At 33.7% G+C, this 16617-nt stretch overlaps 1 non-coding gene across 1 annotated transcript; it reads left to right on the forward strand.

Moving 5' to 3' along the window:
* The first annotated feature begins 495 nt into the window (after positions 1-495).
* LOC128281072 (small nucleolar RNA R71) lies at positions 496-602 on the forward strand. The gene has a single exon (XR_008271287.1). It is a non-coding gene; the product is annotated as a small nucleolar RNA R71 (small nucleolar RNA).
* Positions 603-16617: the final 16015 nt, after the last annotated feature.

A 16617-nucleotide genomic window follows, 5' to 3' on the forward strand; every position in this document is an offset into this window, starting at 1 on the left:
AACCCTGAGGATTTTGTGGCTTTTGATTTCCTTGACCACCCAGGAGAAATTTGAGTGGTTCCTCCAACCTGCATTATAAGTATTACTGTATGGGTTATTTTTAGATCTAAAGTTATTGTTACCCATATAGTTGACTTGTTCCTCTTCGATTGTGGGATTGAAGGATTGATATTCTGTATGCACACCTCCTCCACTTGAGTCACACCTCATTACTGGATGTACCTGCGTAGAACTAAGAAAACTATCAATCTTTTTATTGAGAAGTTCTACCGATTTGACAAAGATAGTAACCGAGTCGACATTATAAACGCCATTTGTTTTTGTTGGCTTAGTCCTCATGACTTGCCAGCGATAGTTATTCATGACATTTCTTCAATGAATTCATAAGCCTCTTGGTGTTTTGTTGTTGATGGTTCCGCCAAAGAATGCGTCAACCATTTGTCGAATCGAGGATTCGCACCATTGTGGAATGTTTGTACTTGAAGCCAAAGCAGTAACCCATGGTGAGGGCACCTTCTCAGTAAGTCCTTGTATCTCTCCCATGCATCGTAAAGTGTTTCTAAATCCATCTGCACAAAAGAAGAGATATCATTACGTAATTTAGTTGTTTTAGCCGGCGAAAAATATTTTAGTAAAAATTTCTCGATCATTTGTTCCCAAGTAGTGATAGATCCTCGTGATAACGAGTTCAACCACTGTTTAGCTTTGTTTCTCAGTGAAAAGGGAAATTACCGAAGATGAATGGCATCATCAGAAACGCCATTGATTTTGAATGTATCGCAAAATTTCAGGAAATTTGCTACGTGAGCATTGGGATCTTCTTCCTACAAACCATCAAACTGAACAAACTGTTGTATCATCTGAATAGTGTTAGGTTTTAATTCAAAAGTATTTGCAGCTACAGCAGGTCTAACTATAGTAGATTCAGTTCCTGTTAAAAAGGGTTTAGCATAATCATACGTAGTGCGTGGAGCAGGATTTTGATTAGCCGCAATTGCAGGAGGTAGTTGATTGCCTTGGTTTTCAGCCATCTCTTCGGTTGGGGGTTGAGTATCGTCTTCTTACTCGTTCTCTGTGTATTATAAGTTGCGCCTTATCTCTCTTTGATTTCTACGAACTGTACGATCGATTTCTTCATAAAAAAGTAATGGTCCCGATGAGTTTCTTCTAGTCATAAACTATAAAAACTTGCCAAGAGAAAGAATAAGTAAATTAATAGATAATAATAAAAATAAAATTAAATTGTAAAAAAATTAAATGGCTAAAGTAATAAAAATTTAGCGTTCCTAATATTTTAGTTCCCGGCAACGGTGCCAAAAACTTGATCGCGTGATTCGTCACAAATAATAAATATTTATAATGAAGATCAAACCTAGACTAACTATTATCACGACGAAAAGGCAAGCGCACCTATCGAACAATAGTATAGTAATGGCAAGACCGGGATATCATACCCAAGGGAACCAAAAGTACTAGTAATAACTATCTTTTTATTATCTAGCCTAAGAGTAAAAGGGTTTGTTTTAATTAACTAATTATTTAAACTAAGAACGCACTGAGAAAAGAATTGGGGAATTTCTTTTGGAAAAATCGATTGACTTGAGACAATACCTAAGGAAAAATCCACCTAGACTTTACTTGTTATTCTGGCTCCGAATCGGACGATTTATTCATTCAACTTGCTCCGTAGAGATCCCTAAGTTATGTTATTATCCCTATTTAAGACTAATAATGTCTAATCCCTATATTGAATAACTGAGACTTTTCTCTAATTGACACTCTAGGGTTGCATTAACTCGATCTATGGATCCCCTTATTAGGTTTCACCCTAATCCGGCAAAATCTTGTCACCCTATTTCTCGGCGCGCAATCAACTTCGCTTAATTATGACAAATGTACTCATAGACAGGGTCTATTCCTCCTCTGAATAAGAGCGTGTCTTGAATCAGTATCCTGGGACATCAAAACAAGAATTAAGAACACATAATTAAGAACAAGTTAAATATTTATCATACGATTCAGAAAATAATAACAAGATTCGTCTTAGGTATTTAGGGTAGAATAAGAGTACATCTCAAAAGTATAAAAATAACAAAACATAAAGAAAACTCTACAACCCCTGAAGGAATTCTGAGAGAGATCTTCAGTCTTGGAGTAGCGCCGGCTTTTGGGATGGATCGTCTGGCTTCCTTCAAGTAATTCCCGACATGTGTTTTTGTTCTCCAGAAAAGTTCTGGAGGGGAGCCGCCCCTTCTAAGTCATACTTAGGGTGTTTATATAGGCTTTGGATTGGCTTTCTTCCTCCCTAGGTATCTTTTTTCCGTGTAAAATACAAATTTTTGAAAAAGGGGCACGCCAGTGTGCCACGACCGTGTGACGTGATTGCCAGGCTGTGTTCGATCTGTTAAATTGCACACAGCCGTGTGGGTCAATGGCCAGGCCGTGTGAATCGTGAAAGCCTTGGTCGACACCCTCGAAAGACACGAGCGTGTGAACAGCCCGTGTGGCATGGCTTAGGCCGTGTCATCTTCTCGATTTGGTTCGTTTTGTCCCTTTTTGGCTCGTTTTTGACTTCTTTTGACTCTTGGTGCTCTCCTGAGTACAAAACATGAAATAACCGGATTAAGAGCACCAAAATCCATAAATCTAGTGATAAACATCCTTAAATATGCTAAGTATTTGGGGTAAAAATATGTATAATTTGGCGTTTATCACCATCCTATCGCCTTTTTATTCATTTTTAGGACATTTAATAAAGCTTCTTCCCATTTTGCATCTAATCTTGCAGTAATAATTACTAGTAAAGTGTTTTGTTTCCCCAAGTATCCATATTTTAAGTGGTTAGGTAATGGCTTTAGCTCTAATTCTAGGGGTTTGACAATAGATGGAACCATTTTTACTGAGGTTGGGATCAATTGCTCTGGCTGTTCCTTATTTTGTCTCCACCAATCCAATTAGGTTAACATGTGATTGTTCTCCTAGTTTGCATTGTCTCCTTCTTCTTCTATTTCAAAACCCGTTGATTTTTTGGTACTGAACTCTAATTGGTTACATTCTTGCTCTTTATGGTCTACAGGTTCTAGTTCCTTACTTTGTATTTCAGGATATTCTTCCCAGGTTGATTCAATAATGTTGGATTTTTCCAATATTTCCATCATTTCCTTTTGGGTTTTTGTCCAAATACTTCCCTCATCATAATATGTAACTTTCATTTATTCTGATTATCTAACCTGTATTAAAAATGTTGTATTTGAACTACGAAATGTATGCCTTCACCTAATATAGATCTAAGGATTGACTTAAACCTTTTCCACGCTAGCCCCAAAGTTTATGTGATACCTTGGTGGAAATAAAATAACTGCATGTAACTACTTAGTACCTTAGTCATAGTCAACATTCGGCGAAGGAATAACTATACAAAATCAGTCCACGTAATGATGGGGTTTGGAGGAAGTGTCTCTAACAACATTTTTGCTTTCCCCTCAAATGCAAATGCAAATGGAACCAATAATGATTTGATAGTCTTGGTTGGAATCCTTAAGTAACTAACAATGTTGTATATATGGTCAAATTTCTACAAAAATGCTAAGGGAACTTCGTTTATGTGGTCGGCAAATCTGACATTATTAGAGATCTATATTAATAATACAATATTTAATTCAAAATGTGAACTATGGATGACAAGTTAGGAAATGCTAGATCTTAACCAGTTTACATCAAATAATGTCCTTAAAACCTGCATATTGTTAGTGATTTATATACGAATAGTATCTATAACTTAAGAATTTATTAATTATTCTTTTTATGTGAAAAAAAAATAAAATCAATCTAGTGACGTTGCCTCCCCGGTAATGGCGCTAACAACTTGACTGCTTCTGAACATACTAACGTCCAGAGTATGAATACTGCAATAAGATTTAGAAATATGAGGCGATATCCGCAAGCATACGGGTTGAGTTGTAATATAGTTTTTACAACAGAGTAGGTGAGTACTTCGAGGATGGTACCTAAGGAAGACGAGTGCTAGGTCAATTCTTGTAATGACCCGTAAGTCAGGGGTGTCGAAAAATGTATTTTTTGGACTCTGTTTTCGCAGATCAGGCTCATAAATATATTATTATTATATTTTTAAAGTTATCTTAGAAGTGATTTGAATGATAGTTAGATAATTTTAATTATTAGTTTTAAATTAAGTACAATGACTAAATTAAGTGAGTGATAAAAGTAGTAATTAATATTAAATTTCAAAGTGGGACTAGATTAGGGACTATTTAAATAAATAGGCCATTAATTATATGGATTTTGTTAGTGGATGATTATGAGGGTATTATATATAATATATATGTTAATTGTATTTTCATTCTTAAATTAGTGATTTATGTTAGGATATAATAAAAGGAAAATGAAATGAAAATGTTAATAAAATAAAGGAAACAAATAGAGTAGGGGAAAAGGAAAACAAGAAGAAAATTTAAGCTTCTTTATCTTTCTTGTATGCCGAATTGGGGGTGAGGGAAGAAACATTTTCGTTTAGTAATTCTTTTACCTTTGAAGCTCAAATTGGTTAGTAAATATTGGTTCATTTTGTATAAATTTTGTGTTTTTGAAACCTTGAGATCATAAGCTAAATTGTCCATGTTGAAATTTTTAGAGTTGTTAATGTTGTGGAAAATGTCATCTTTGTAAAAGTTAAGTTTTTGAAGTTGTTTAAGGACTATTTTGGAGGTTGTTCTTTGTGCTAGAAATTTGGATTGAATATTTTGTACTATAGGTCTTGTTTGTATTAACTTTTAAGGAGTTAAATGCTATAAATGAAATTAGCATGGTGTTGATCTATAAAATTCAAGAATTTAGGGATTTTTAATGAACCATATGTATAGTGGTTAGCTATGGAAATTAAATGAAGATGTTATTAAGTTAATTTTGAAGTTAATTATTTAATTGTGTAATTGCCATTTGTTAAGGGCTAAATGTATAAATATGATTTTTACGATAGAATGTTAAATTGAATTATTATGATTTTAAGTTAGTTAACTGAATTATATTATCATGTTTAGATCAAGAAACAAGTAAAACTATTGTTAACTGAAGGAAGGAGAAAGTTATCAATTAATCAATTTCGATCATCGGAAACTACCATAAATTCAGTAAGTTCTTAGTCTTAGAATTTGAACGTTATTTGCTGAATTTAATTAGTTAAGTGTTAGTTATTATTTAACTATGTTTTTATTTGTGTTTGGTTAAGCTCTATTGAATGGATATTGACAAAATCATAAATAGATAGAATGTGGCATTATGGAATGAGTTATGAATGATTAATAGATAGTTGAAGTGAATGTGATATTGAGTTATGAAATGTGATATTGGGTTATGAAATATGATTTTATGGACTTGCGAATGAGTAATTGATATTGTCGGTTCATCCAACTAGCTCTGGGCGCAACTTCTGTTAGTTTATCTGACTAGTGTTAGGCACACTTTCTATATCTGTCGGTTCATCAGACTGGCGCTGGCCGCAACTTCTATTAGTTTATCTGACTAGTGCTGGGCACACTTTCTATATCTATCGGTTCATCTAACTAGCTTTGGGCACAACTTCTGTTAGTTTATTTGACTAGTGTTGGGCACACTCTTTATATCTGTCAGTTCATCCGACTAGCACTGGGCGCAAAGTTTAGATATGGTTAACCGTTAGGCATCGGGTTCCATTCATCAAATGATTTAAATCGACAAGGTATAATTAATCCACAGTGGAAGATTGGTGTATGAAAGCTGTTATGGAAGATGTATAGAATATTTAGTTGAATTGAGTAGTAAATTCTATAAATATAACTATATATGCTATGGAGTATAAAAATATGGATCATCAAATTTATTTGAGGTTCTTGAGATAATGAGATCACTTAAAATAAGATTGTTTCCTCATATGTAGGTTAGGTACTATTTTTGTGTTTGATGATTCAGCATCCAACGATCAAATCTTAGACTCAACGTTGGTGAAACTCTCTTTTACAGTTTGGCATGCACCTAGGATGATATTTTCTTTTTGGTCTTAGACTTTTAGTCTATAGTTATGAATGGGTGTAAATATGTCCTAGAAGTTGAATCTTTTAAACATGTGATTATTGGTTTGTATATATATAGATATGTGTTTATGGATCAAATTTTGTGATGATTGAAATTGCTTGTGTGTTGTTTCATGCTATAAGTTCAATGAAATTGGTTTTTTTGAGAAATGTATGGCATGACTTATTGAGTTGGTATTTGTTCATAAAATGTATGGATTAGATGTATAGAAGAGTAAGGTTTGAACTAATTGAATGAATATTGAATTGTGGTGTCAATAAGGGCACATTGGTTAGGCACTTCAATTATAGGTAATTGGTATATTTGGACTTGTGTAAGAGTTTTTTTTTGTCATGATTTTAGTATGGTTTTAGGCATGGTTTGGTAGCCAAGTTAGGTATAAAATTTACCTTGTTTTTGAAGCAATTTAGGGTACACACGGGCTGCCACACGGCCGTGTGACTCGTACGGTCTATTCACATGGCTGTGTATCTTATTGTCTTTAGGTGCAGGTTCCACATGGCCTGCTACACGGCTGTGTGTCTTAAAAAAGTTAGTTACATGATCTGAGACACGGGTAACGACACGCCGTGTGACCCAACATCAAAACTCACACGGGCGAACACACGGGCTGAGACACGACCGTGTGTCTGGACTCGAATGTCCACATAGCCTGGGTTGTGACACATGGCCTGACCACACAGCCGTGTGTTCCCCTTTCCCAAATTTTTTTAATTTTTCCCAACTTCTCCATTTTGTAACGATTTGAACCCAGAATCTTTCCAATCTATTTTTAGGGCCTTGTTGACTCGTTTTAAGGTTCGTATATGTATATTAGTTTATGAATGGTATGTGATTGCTTAATGGTAATTATGATTGCATATTTAATTTTATAAAATGTTAAATGTTTCAAATGTTATCGTAATACCAAAAGGATCTAATTAGTATTTTAAATTAGTTATAGTATGAAAGAATGTTAATTAAATCGACAAGATAAGGCAAATGAAAGAGCCTGATTGTATTGAGATTAATTGCAAATCCACAACGTTTGAATGCTTTAACAATTCAGATCTCTTGAGATCAACAAGAACAACTGAAAGAAATCTAAAACCTAAGAACGAAAGAAAATTAAATTAAAATTTACAAAGAGAATTTAGGCTAAAGGCATGATGTCCATAACATGTTCCAAAGGAGCCTATTTATAGCTTTTAGGTGGCCGTCATCCTTAACCCTAGGTTAGTTGACGTCGTCAAGTTTAAAAATTGATTGTGCAGACCAAAACGCCCCTGCTTCGTGTTTTATTTCCGTCACAGAGTCGATGTCGCGACAGACTAGGACATGTGTCACAATAGAGGTGACAATACACTCCTCATTGAGATGTCTTCAAGGGTATGTCGAGACACCTTTTGTCCATGTTGCGACATTAAAGACAAATTTGAGATTTCTCCATTATGTTCCATATGTTATGACATCGAGTCATTCGTGTTGTGACATAGCGACCAGTATTGTAACCTCCCCAACCTGGCCTAGACGTTATGGTTGAATCGTGAAAGACACATTGGACACCTTAGTGTCGGACCTACTCCAATGATAGTTTAAAACCTACAAGTACACTCTTTTGTAAAACCGAGGTTTCTATTTCTAAATTTGGAAAAAGTCCATTTACTTAGTCCAACCATGCTTAGGTCAAATTAGTGAATTAGGTGAGTTTTTATAGAAACCTTACAGATGGCATTGCCCTTCAAAAAAAACATTTTGTTATCTTTTTAGTAGCGGAAATGTACCGTTACTAGTCAAATTATTAATTTAGTAATATATCATGCATAGTCCACTTCAATATATATAAATACCGTGTATTTATACCAAATATGAGTGTCATGCATGCATGAAAAAGCCCAATATCTCAAACATTCCCAAACCATAATTTAAAGAAACTTTAAAATCCAAAACTAAATAATAATAATAAAATGACCTAAAAATATAATTAAATTAAAATAATATGACGAAGTGAAGTCAGAAGTCCGTCGTACGTCCGCATGCCAATTTCAATCCTAAGTTTGATCATTACCTGATAAGTTGAGGTAATGGGTTGAGCTTAGCAAGCTTAGTGTGAGACTAAACAAGCAGGTATAAAGCATTCAAACAATCAATTTCATAGAGGTAACAATAGCACAATAAAAAATTCTAAAAAATAATTTCAAATGCACATGATCATGAAAAATGTACATGTGAGATCCTACCCATACCATCCGCTACACACCACGAGTTCCTTAGAACCCGTCTGCCAAACTCCAACGTATATTAGCAAAGCTCGATGTAGTAAAACCACCCATAATTAATAATGCAGTGGAACTACCAAATAAAAAATAATGTGATATAATCGCCAATCCCCTTAGTACTCCAGATGCAATGCACTGACTACGAATATATGCGGACTTAATATGCTGTCGATACTCCACAGAACTCCTCTGTCAACCACAAAATCCCATCCCAATGCATATTAAATATGTCACACAATCTCATACATAATCATATCTCAATCCTTTTCACATTCATTTGACATTCTCATCATGTTCTCAGTAATCACATAATTTTAATAAATGGAAACAGTGTTCCAACTTTCAAATTACCATTATGACGGTATTTATCAATATCGTTCAATTTCACATACATTACTAATTTTCATTATGCATAAATAACAACCTTTTTAGTACACAATATAACAAATATCTCATGAATTTAGATCATACATAAGCTTAATATCCCAACACGTCATCCCATTCAATCAAACATTCTCATATCTCATAACTTAAATATGCATTACAAACTCAATCAAACATTCATATTATCAAACTACCAATTTTGCCAACATGTCAATCTTTTAAGGCTCGAAATGTACCTGGATCGATCACCCAAAAATTCAATAATTTGTCTATTAACTCAATCCAATCATCAAGCTAATTTATCAAATATAACATGATATGTAACATTTTCAAACAATTTTATGAGCTTAGGACCCACACTTTATTTTTCGCTTCCTCACAGCACACTAACGAGTCTTCCAATTTTCCTTAATAATTCCTTAAACGAACCTAAGAAAAAACTCAATAAAAATTCAATTAATTTACCCTTAAACCATCATCGAATTTATAACTATTTTACAAATTCAAACTAATCAGATTTCTTACATTGTATCGCTGCGAATTGTACGTAGAATCATTCTTCGGTTCTACGAATGATTCGGGGCGTTCGAGTCAGCACCTAATTCAATGATATAATGGAAAATAAGTAGCTAATTAATGATTAAATTCCTTCATGTAATCAATCCATAACCTTTACCCAACAACTATGTCGAAATAGCAAACTAGTTACCCTTAATTGTACTTACGCTTCACGATTTGTGAGTTTCGAATGACCAATCAATCAAGAAAAATTTTCCCTAATTGACATGGGTTTAAAAGATAATTACGAGGGTTAAATAACTCAAATTAAGGCTGGAATTAATTGAGAAAGATTCAAGAAACAAAATAGTCCCCTTTTCTACACTTATGCGCATGTACCACCACCTATGGTGGCCAAAATTGAGCTGAATTTTAAAACGGTTTGAGATCTCATTAAAATTTGGAAAAATACCTTTGAAATAATTTAGTTTCCCCCAAATTCCAGATCTGGAAATTTAGGTTTTCAATTGAAAAAATCAATCAAGAAATTGAAGAGAAAAGAGACATTACCCAAGCTAATTGAGAGAAACGGCAATTACACTTTCTTAGCAATATGAGATTGATCTTGGAGTTCAAAATTTCAGATTTGGGGTTGATTTAATTCAAAAAAATGCATAAAGGTAGGGATGAAGATGATGCACAATCTTGATGCAAAAATAAAAAGAAAGAGATGCTAAAGGGAAGGTGCAGGTAACGAAAACAATGAAGGAAAAAGGGAAAGGAAAAAAATTAAAGATAATGAGAGGGAGAGGGGGTTAGGGACAGCTAAGGGAGAAGAAAAGGGAGTTAAAAGCTAATTATTTTGATGAAAAATTGTATTTATACCTAGGTTTACAAGGCTTGGATGGCAATAAAAAAAAAACAAAGGAATTTGCAAAACATCATTTTATTTTGTAAAAGATGTGACTTGAACTTGAAAACTCCAACTAACTTTCATGTTCCCACATCCATTAACTAACCATTGGGCCAAATCATTATTTGTGATGTATTTCTACATTTTATTGAACTAAAATTGGGATGTTACAAGTATTTGTTCAGTACGCCTTCTAATGGTCTTATGCACACTCACAAGTGCGTTAGCTCACCCTTAGGCCTCATTCGGCCCCTAAGGTCAATAAAAAACTCTATTTTCATATTTTATTGAATGTAAATAAAACCAAGAAAACTTAACTAAAACAAAATGGAAATGCTTGTATTCAAGCTCCTTAACTGCGAAAACTAGTTTAATCTGCTAACCAAATTACGACAGATCAGATACCTTTATCACATAATTGAATAATAATTAATATATTATGATTAAGATCGTTGAAATATAACACATTTTCAATGAATATTGAAGGTTTTTTACAAATTGAGCCAATTCCTTCAATGAGTCCCTTGGAGTTGCCACCAAATATAACTTCTCCTCCATTTTTTGGCTTTAGCTTAATTAGATGACTATTGTCACTGACCATGTTTCTTGAGCATCCACTATCAAGGTATCATGAGTTTGTGCTTGATTTTTCCACTTGAAGCAATGCTCATTTCTCGACAAACATAGAACTAAGTCTTGATTTTTGGTACCCAAATTCTTTTCGGTCCATAAGCATTAGTTACCATAATTTTAGTCCCTTTAGGTATCCATTTTAAAAGAATATCATTATCTTGAGTAGTAATGATCCTTTAGGAACCCATATACTCTTAACAAATTGTCCCTTATAAAATCTTAAGGGACCTCTAAGTTTATAGAAATTAAAACTTGTTCCAACAAAGTTTGGTTTTGAATTTTATTCTTTTTCAAATCATTTTGGAGAAACTTTGTTTGAAAAAGTTTTTTCTTTCTTGAGAAACTCAAGTTGCTTTTCATGATCTTTATGAACTTTTGAAAGTAAGTTATTCAAGTCTAAATTCTTTTTCTCAAAATCATCAATAATTTCTTACATTTTGTTTACTTTATCTTAAATTTCATAATTGGTTTTAGAAAGTAAGTCATTTTCATTTTTCAATTTCGAAATATTTTTCTTATGCTTTGAAACCATGACTTCAAATTCCAAACCTAACTCATCATAGGCATCTTGTAACTCATAAAAATAATAAGAAATTGAGCTAGATGAGTTAAAAGTTACCTTTGGTTATTCTATGGCTATAAGACAAAGAATTTCTACTTCATGTTCTTCGTCATTGGAGGAATCTTTGTCACTCCTAGTAGCAACATTTGCCTTGAGCTTTTGCTTGCTTGATCCCTTCTTCTTCTATTAGAGACAATCAAATCTGATGTATCTCGACTTTTTACACTCATTTCATATGATAGGATCCTTCTCCTTGGTGGATTCAAGTTTGATTCCTTTCTTTTGGAATTTTCTACCTCTATTGGACCTCATAAACCTCTTGAATCGTCTAGCAAAGATGGCCATCTCTTTGTCTTCATCCATGTAACAGCTCGTTTTCAATGAAATCGGAACAGTGGTTTCAGGACCACAAATTTGTGCCCGTAAGAAAAATTATTTTAAAATTATTTTATGGTCTATGGTATAATAGGAATATCGTATAAAAATTTTCTTAAGAAAATTTTACCAATTACATGATTAATTGATAAAAGGACCAAATTGCATAAAATGAAAAAGTTTAATTCTAGTAGCTACAAGGATTAAATAGCTATGGAATTCAAAATTGGAGGTCCTTATATGGAAAATAGACCATTAAGAGGAGTTAGTAGAGAAGTTTGATGATTCATCCATGGAAAATTAGAAAAGAAAAGGATAAAATTAGAAAGATGATAAATAAAGATGATAAATAATAAAATAAAGAAAATGTCATCATTTTATCATCATCTTTCCCAAATAAAATATGGAAACCCTAGACATGGAGAATTGAAGAAAAAGAAAACTTATTTGGCCTAATTAAGTGAGTATTCAAGAGTCATTTTTAGTAATTTTTATATTTCTAAGATCGTAATAGCTTAATTTTAGCTATCTCGGGGATTAATTTGAAAAGTTATTAAAGTACTAGGGTTTTTCCATGGATGAATATATATGAATTATGAAATTTATGGTAGAAAATGAAAGGTTGTTAATAGATAAATAACTTTTGTAAAGTGAATTTTCATGAAATTGTGATTTAGGGACAATTGTAAATATGTAAAATTCATGGAAAAATTATGAATTTTATGAATTACATGGGCTACAAATTTTATATGTAAAAATCAGTTAGGCTTGGAATAAGGATTAAATTGCATAAATTTCATTTTTCGAGCCTAGGGACGAAATCGTCATTAATTAAAAGTATAAGGGCAAAATGATAATTTTGCTTAGGATGTGAATTGTATTGAATTGAATTGAATAGGAATTGTATTAAATTGAGATAAATTTACTCCTATAGATCCAGATAGATCAAATATGGAGCTAGATCGAGGTAAAGAAAAAGTAATGGATTAGTAGTATACGAGTAAGTAATGGATTAGTAGTATACGAGTTCACGAACATTGTCGAGGTAAGTTCATGTAACTAAATTGTGTATATTTATATGTTTGAATTAAATGTTGTATATGTGAAATGTATAAATGCTATATGTATGAAATTGATCACATATCCGATAATACCCGATAAGTAATAAATCTCGTTTGAATAAATGAAATTTCGATGGATACAGGATTTTCCCAAATTGGTTGCGGTCCTGCATATGTTGCAGACACACCATAGCTTGAAAGAGCGTCTCAATATTAGCCCTCTTGAGCTTCATGTTATATGGTTCTTGCGAGCTTCCCGATAATAGCTCTTCGAAGCATCCAGATTGGTTGTGATTCTGTATGTGTTGTAGACACACCGTAGCTCTTATGAGCGTTCTGTTATATGGCTCTTCTTGAGCTTCCAGATTAAAGACTCTTTGTGAGCTTCTCGATATTTCTCCCTTGAACTTCCCTATATATGGTTATACGGAGTTTCCCGTTAATGGCTCTTCGGAGCTACCTGTTATTGGCTCGCATGAGCTTCCTGATTATGGCTTCTACGAGCTTCCTGTTATACAGCTCGGAAAAGCTTCCCGTTACTTGGCTCATATGAGCTTCCCATTATACAGTTCGGATAAGCTTCCCGTTACATGGCTCATATGAGCTTCCCATTATATGGCTCGAGAGAAGGCTTCCCGTTTATGTGTTCGTACGAGTATTCCCGAATATCAATTGACGAAGTATAAACTTGTACACTTTATGTGTACTACCCGGGTATCCATCGATATTTTAAATTATTCAAAGAGTAAAACCCTGATACGAAAAATAAACGAATTCAAAGTGAATTGTTACTTGTATACATATGAAATACATGGAAATTTGGCATTGATGAGATCATACACGATTCTTGAAATTTATGTGAAGTAAATGACTAACATGTTTGATGAAGTTGTGTGTTTTAGGCTATTAGCTAAATTTCTTGGAGGCATCTTATATGTTTATTTTAATGAAAATGAATGGTAAGTTAATTTCTCGTTATACGAATTTACTAAGCATTAAATGCTTACCTTATTTATTTCCTTTGTTTTATAGTATTCGAAAGCTCTTAAAGGTTGGACGCGGATCGGAGCAACATCACACTACCCTTCAGCTCGTTTTGGTATAAATAGCAAAATTTCTTTTGGATATAATGGCATGAATAGGTTAAATTGGCCAAATGATGGCATATAAATATTTAGTTGTAACTAACCATTGATATGGCTTGTGTTTGGTATATTTTGATATATAAATATGGCCTAAACATGTTTGATGTGTGTGTTTGAAATGGTTAAATGGTGGAAAGTTTATAGATCTATTGATGATTAGGTTTGAGATAGCATAATTATTAAAATATGTCTATATGCACATATGTGTATTTGGTAAGTTTGAACACTTGAACATATGTGATAATATGTCATGCATAAGATTTAGTTTTGGTCTGATTTTAATGTCTTGAATTGGTTGGTGAATGTATTAAAGTGTTGATGTAGGTTGAAGACAAATTGGGTGAGAAATATGGCCTTAGAAATAGCTTATTTTCGTCCACACGAGTAGAGACATGGGCATGTGTCTCAGCCATGTGTGACACACATCCTAGCACATGGGCATGTGTCTTGGCCGTGTGTCACCTGTATCTTAAAATTTCAAAATAGAATGCTCAAGATTTTTCACACAGTCAGGCACACGGGCATATGGCTTGGCCGTGTGACCCCTGCACCTACACATGGCCTACCACATGGGTGTGTGACTTGGCCGTGTGGCCTAACTCAAAGAGTTACATGGGTATGGACATGGCCAGGTGCCCAAATATGAATGCCCACACGGCCATGTGCCCAAATTTGAATGCATACACGACCAGAGACATGGGCGTGTCTCTTGGCCGTGTAAGCTACACGGCTTGACCACCCAGACGTGTGTTCCATGCACCAACGAAAAATTTTAAAATTTCGCGAAAAATTCTCTAAGTACCCGATTTATTCCTAACTTGTTTCTAATGTTTGTTTTGGGCCTTGAGGGTTCATATAAGGGACAATATGATTTTTCATGATTTATTTCTGATATAAATGAGAAATGATATGAAATGTTTATATTTGATATGTTTATTCTGGTAATGCTCTGTAACCCTGTTTGGACGACGGATACGGGTTAGGAGTGTTACAATCTACCTCTTCACTTGATTCACTCTCCTCAATTATTGTGTACTTGAGAACTACTCCAACCTTCTTCTTCTCAAATTTTTCTTATTTATTCCCTTATTTGATTCTCTTTTCATAAGTGAGCAAAGAACCGATTAACTCATCCAATGAAAGAGTCTCCAATTTTTTTGCCTCCTCTATGGCGATCACTTTGGCTTCCCATGATTTTGGTAGGTTTCTAAGCATACTTCTCACCACATCTTCATTTGGATATGTCTTACCATAAGACTTTAGACCATTGATGATGATGGTGAAATGATTGGACATCGTCTTGATATTCTCTTCCAACTTCATCTTGAAGGTTTCATAATTGAGAGTGAGAATTCCGATTTTGGATTTCTTCACTTGACTTGTTCCTTTATGAGACCTCCAATTTGTCCCAAATTTCCTTGATGTTTGTGCATGAAAATATTCTACTATACTTGTCTAGACCAAGTGCACAAAATAGAGTGTGTTTGCCTTGGCATTAAGTTGAATGCTTCTCCTATCTTCCTCATTCCATTCATTCTTACTTTTTGGAACTAGAATCTCTCATTCTTGTTTCAGTGCAATTGTAGGACCATCCATGACAATGTCTCATACGGTAAGATCATTTGCTTGAATGAACAACATCATCCTTATTTTCCAATAAGAATAGTTGGCACCATTGAAATAAGAAGGCTTGGAGATAGATTGAGACTCACCAAGAAAAATTGACCCAGAAGTAGACATCATTGTTTGGATTGAGTTGTTAATTCTTGAGCTTCCTCAAAGATCTCCTCTTTGGTTGTTAAATCGTCTGAAAAGAACTATCAATGATACCAATTGTAACCTCAATTAATCAACTCAAAATGCCACGAAGAGGGTGAATTGGTTTTTTTAAAAATTTGTGGTAGCTAAGAGAATAGATAGAAACAAGAACACGACGATATATAGTGGTTTGGCCCAAATTGCCTACTCCACTACCTTAGCTTTCAACAACTAATGATTTTCCAAATTTCACTAATTTGAAAACCTTTGAGGGCAAGGTTTAACCTTACAAACTCTCTTAAGGTTTCTACCCAAACCTTAAGACAAAAACTTCTTAAAGAGAATAATAAATAAGCAAACTAAGAAATAACCCTTACAAGATCAGAATGTTTACAAATGAAGCACAAATACAAAGAGAAAAACTTGAACTGAATGAATACAATGAAAGCTCAAAAGTGTGTATAAAGGAAATTGTTGACAATTGAAAGTACAAGGTTGTTTTTTATTCATCTTTAAGCTTGATACTCCCTCTTGTTGTTGTAGGCCCTTTGTAAGATGGTATTTATACCTCCTAATTGATTTCCAACCATTGTGATTGTTAGGAAAACTAATAGAGTCGTTGGGGATGAAATAACCAGTACATTTAATTCACATGCAACCACGAGTATCTATACTTGTTAACAAAGTATCAATATATTTAGTATTTAATGAAAAATTCAGTGACTGTTGGAGCCAGAAATATCGATACCAGTAAACTTTTATTGTTACCACGTGAAAAATATTGATACTGGATTGATACTTAGCTGAAATGTTTGAGAAATAAAATGTCAATTTGGAATTGATTTTTTGAGGGGTATCGATATTTTAGAAACTATCAATACTGGCAAAAAAAGTATCAATACTTTTTGACCAAAAGCTATACTGACTCATTTTAAAATATTTT

The sequence above is a fragment of the Gossypium arboreum genome, chromosome 9 (genome assembly GCF_025698485.1).
Source record: "Gossypium arboreum isolate Shixiya-1 chromosome 9, ASM2569848v2, whole genome shotgun sequence".
Classification (NCBI taxonomy): Eukaryota; Viridiplantae; Streptophyta; class Magnoliopsida; order Malvales; family Malvaceae; genus Gossypium; species Gossypium arboreum.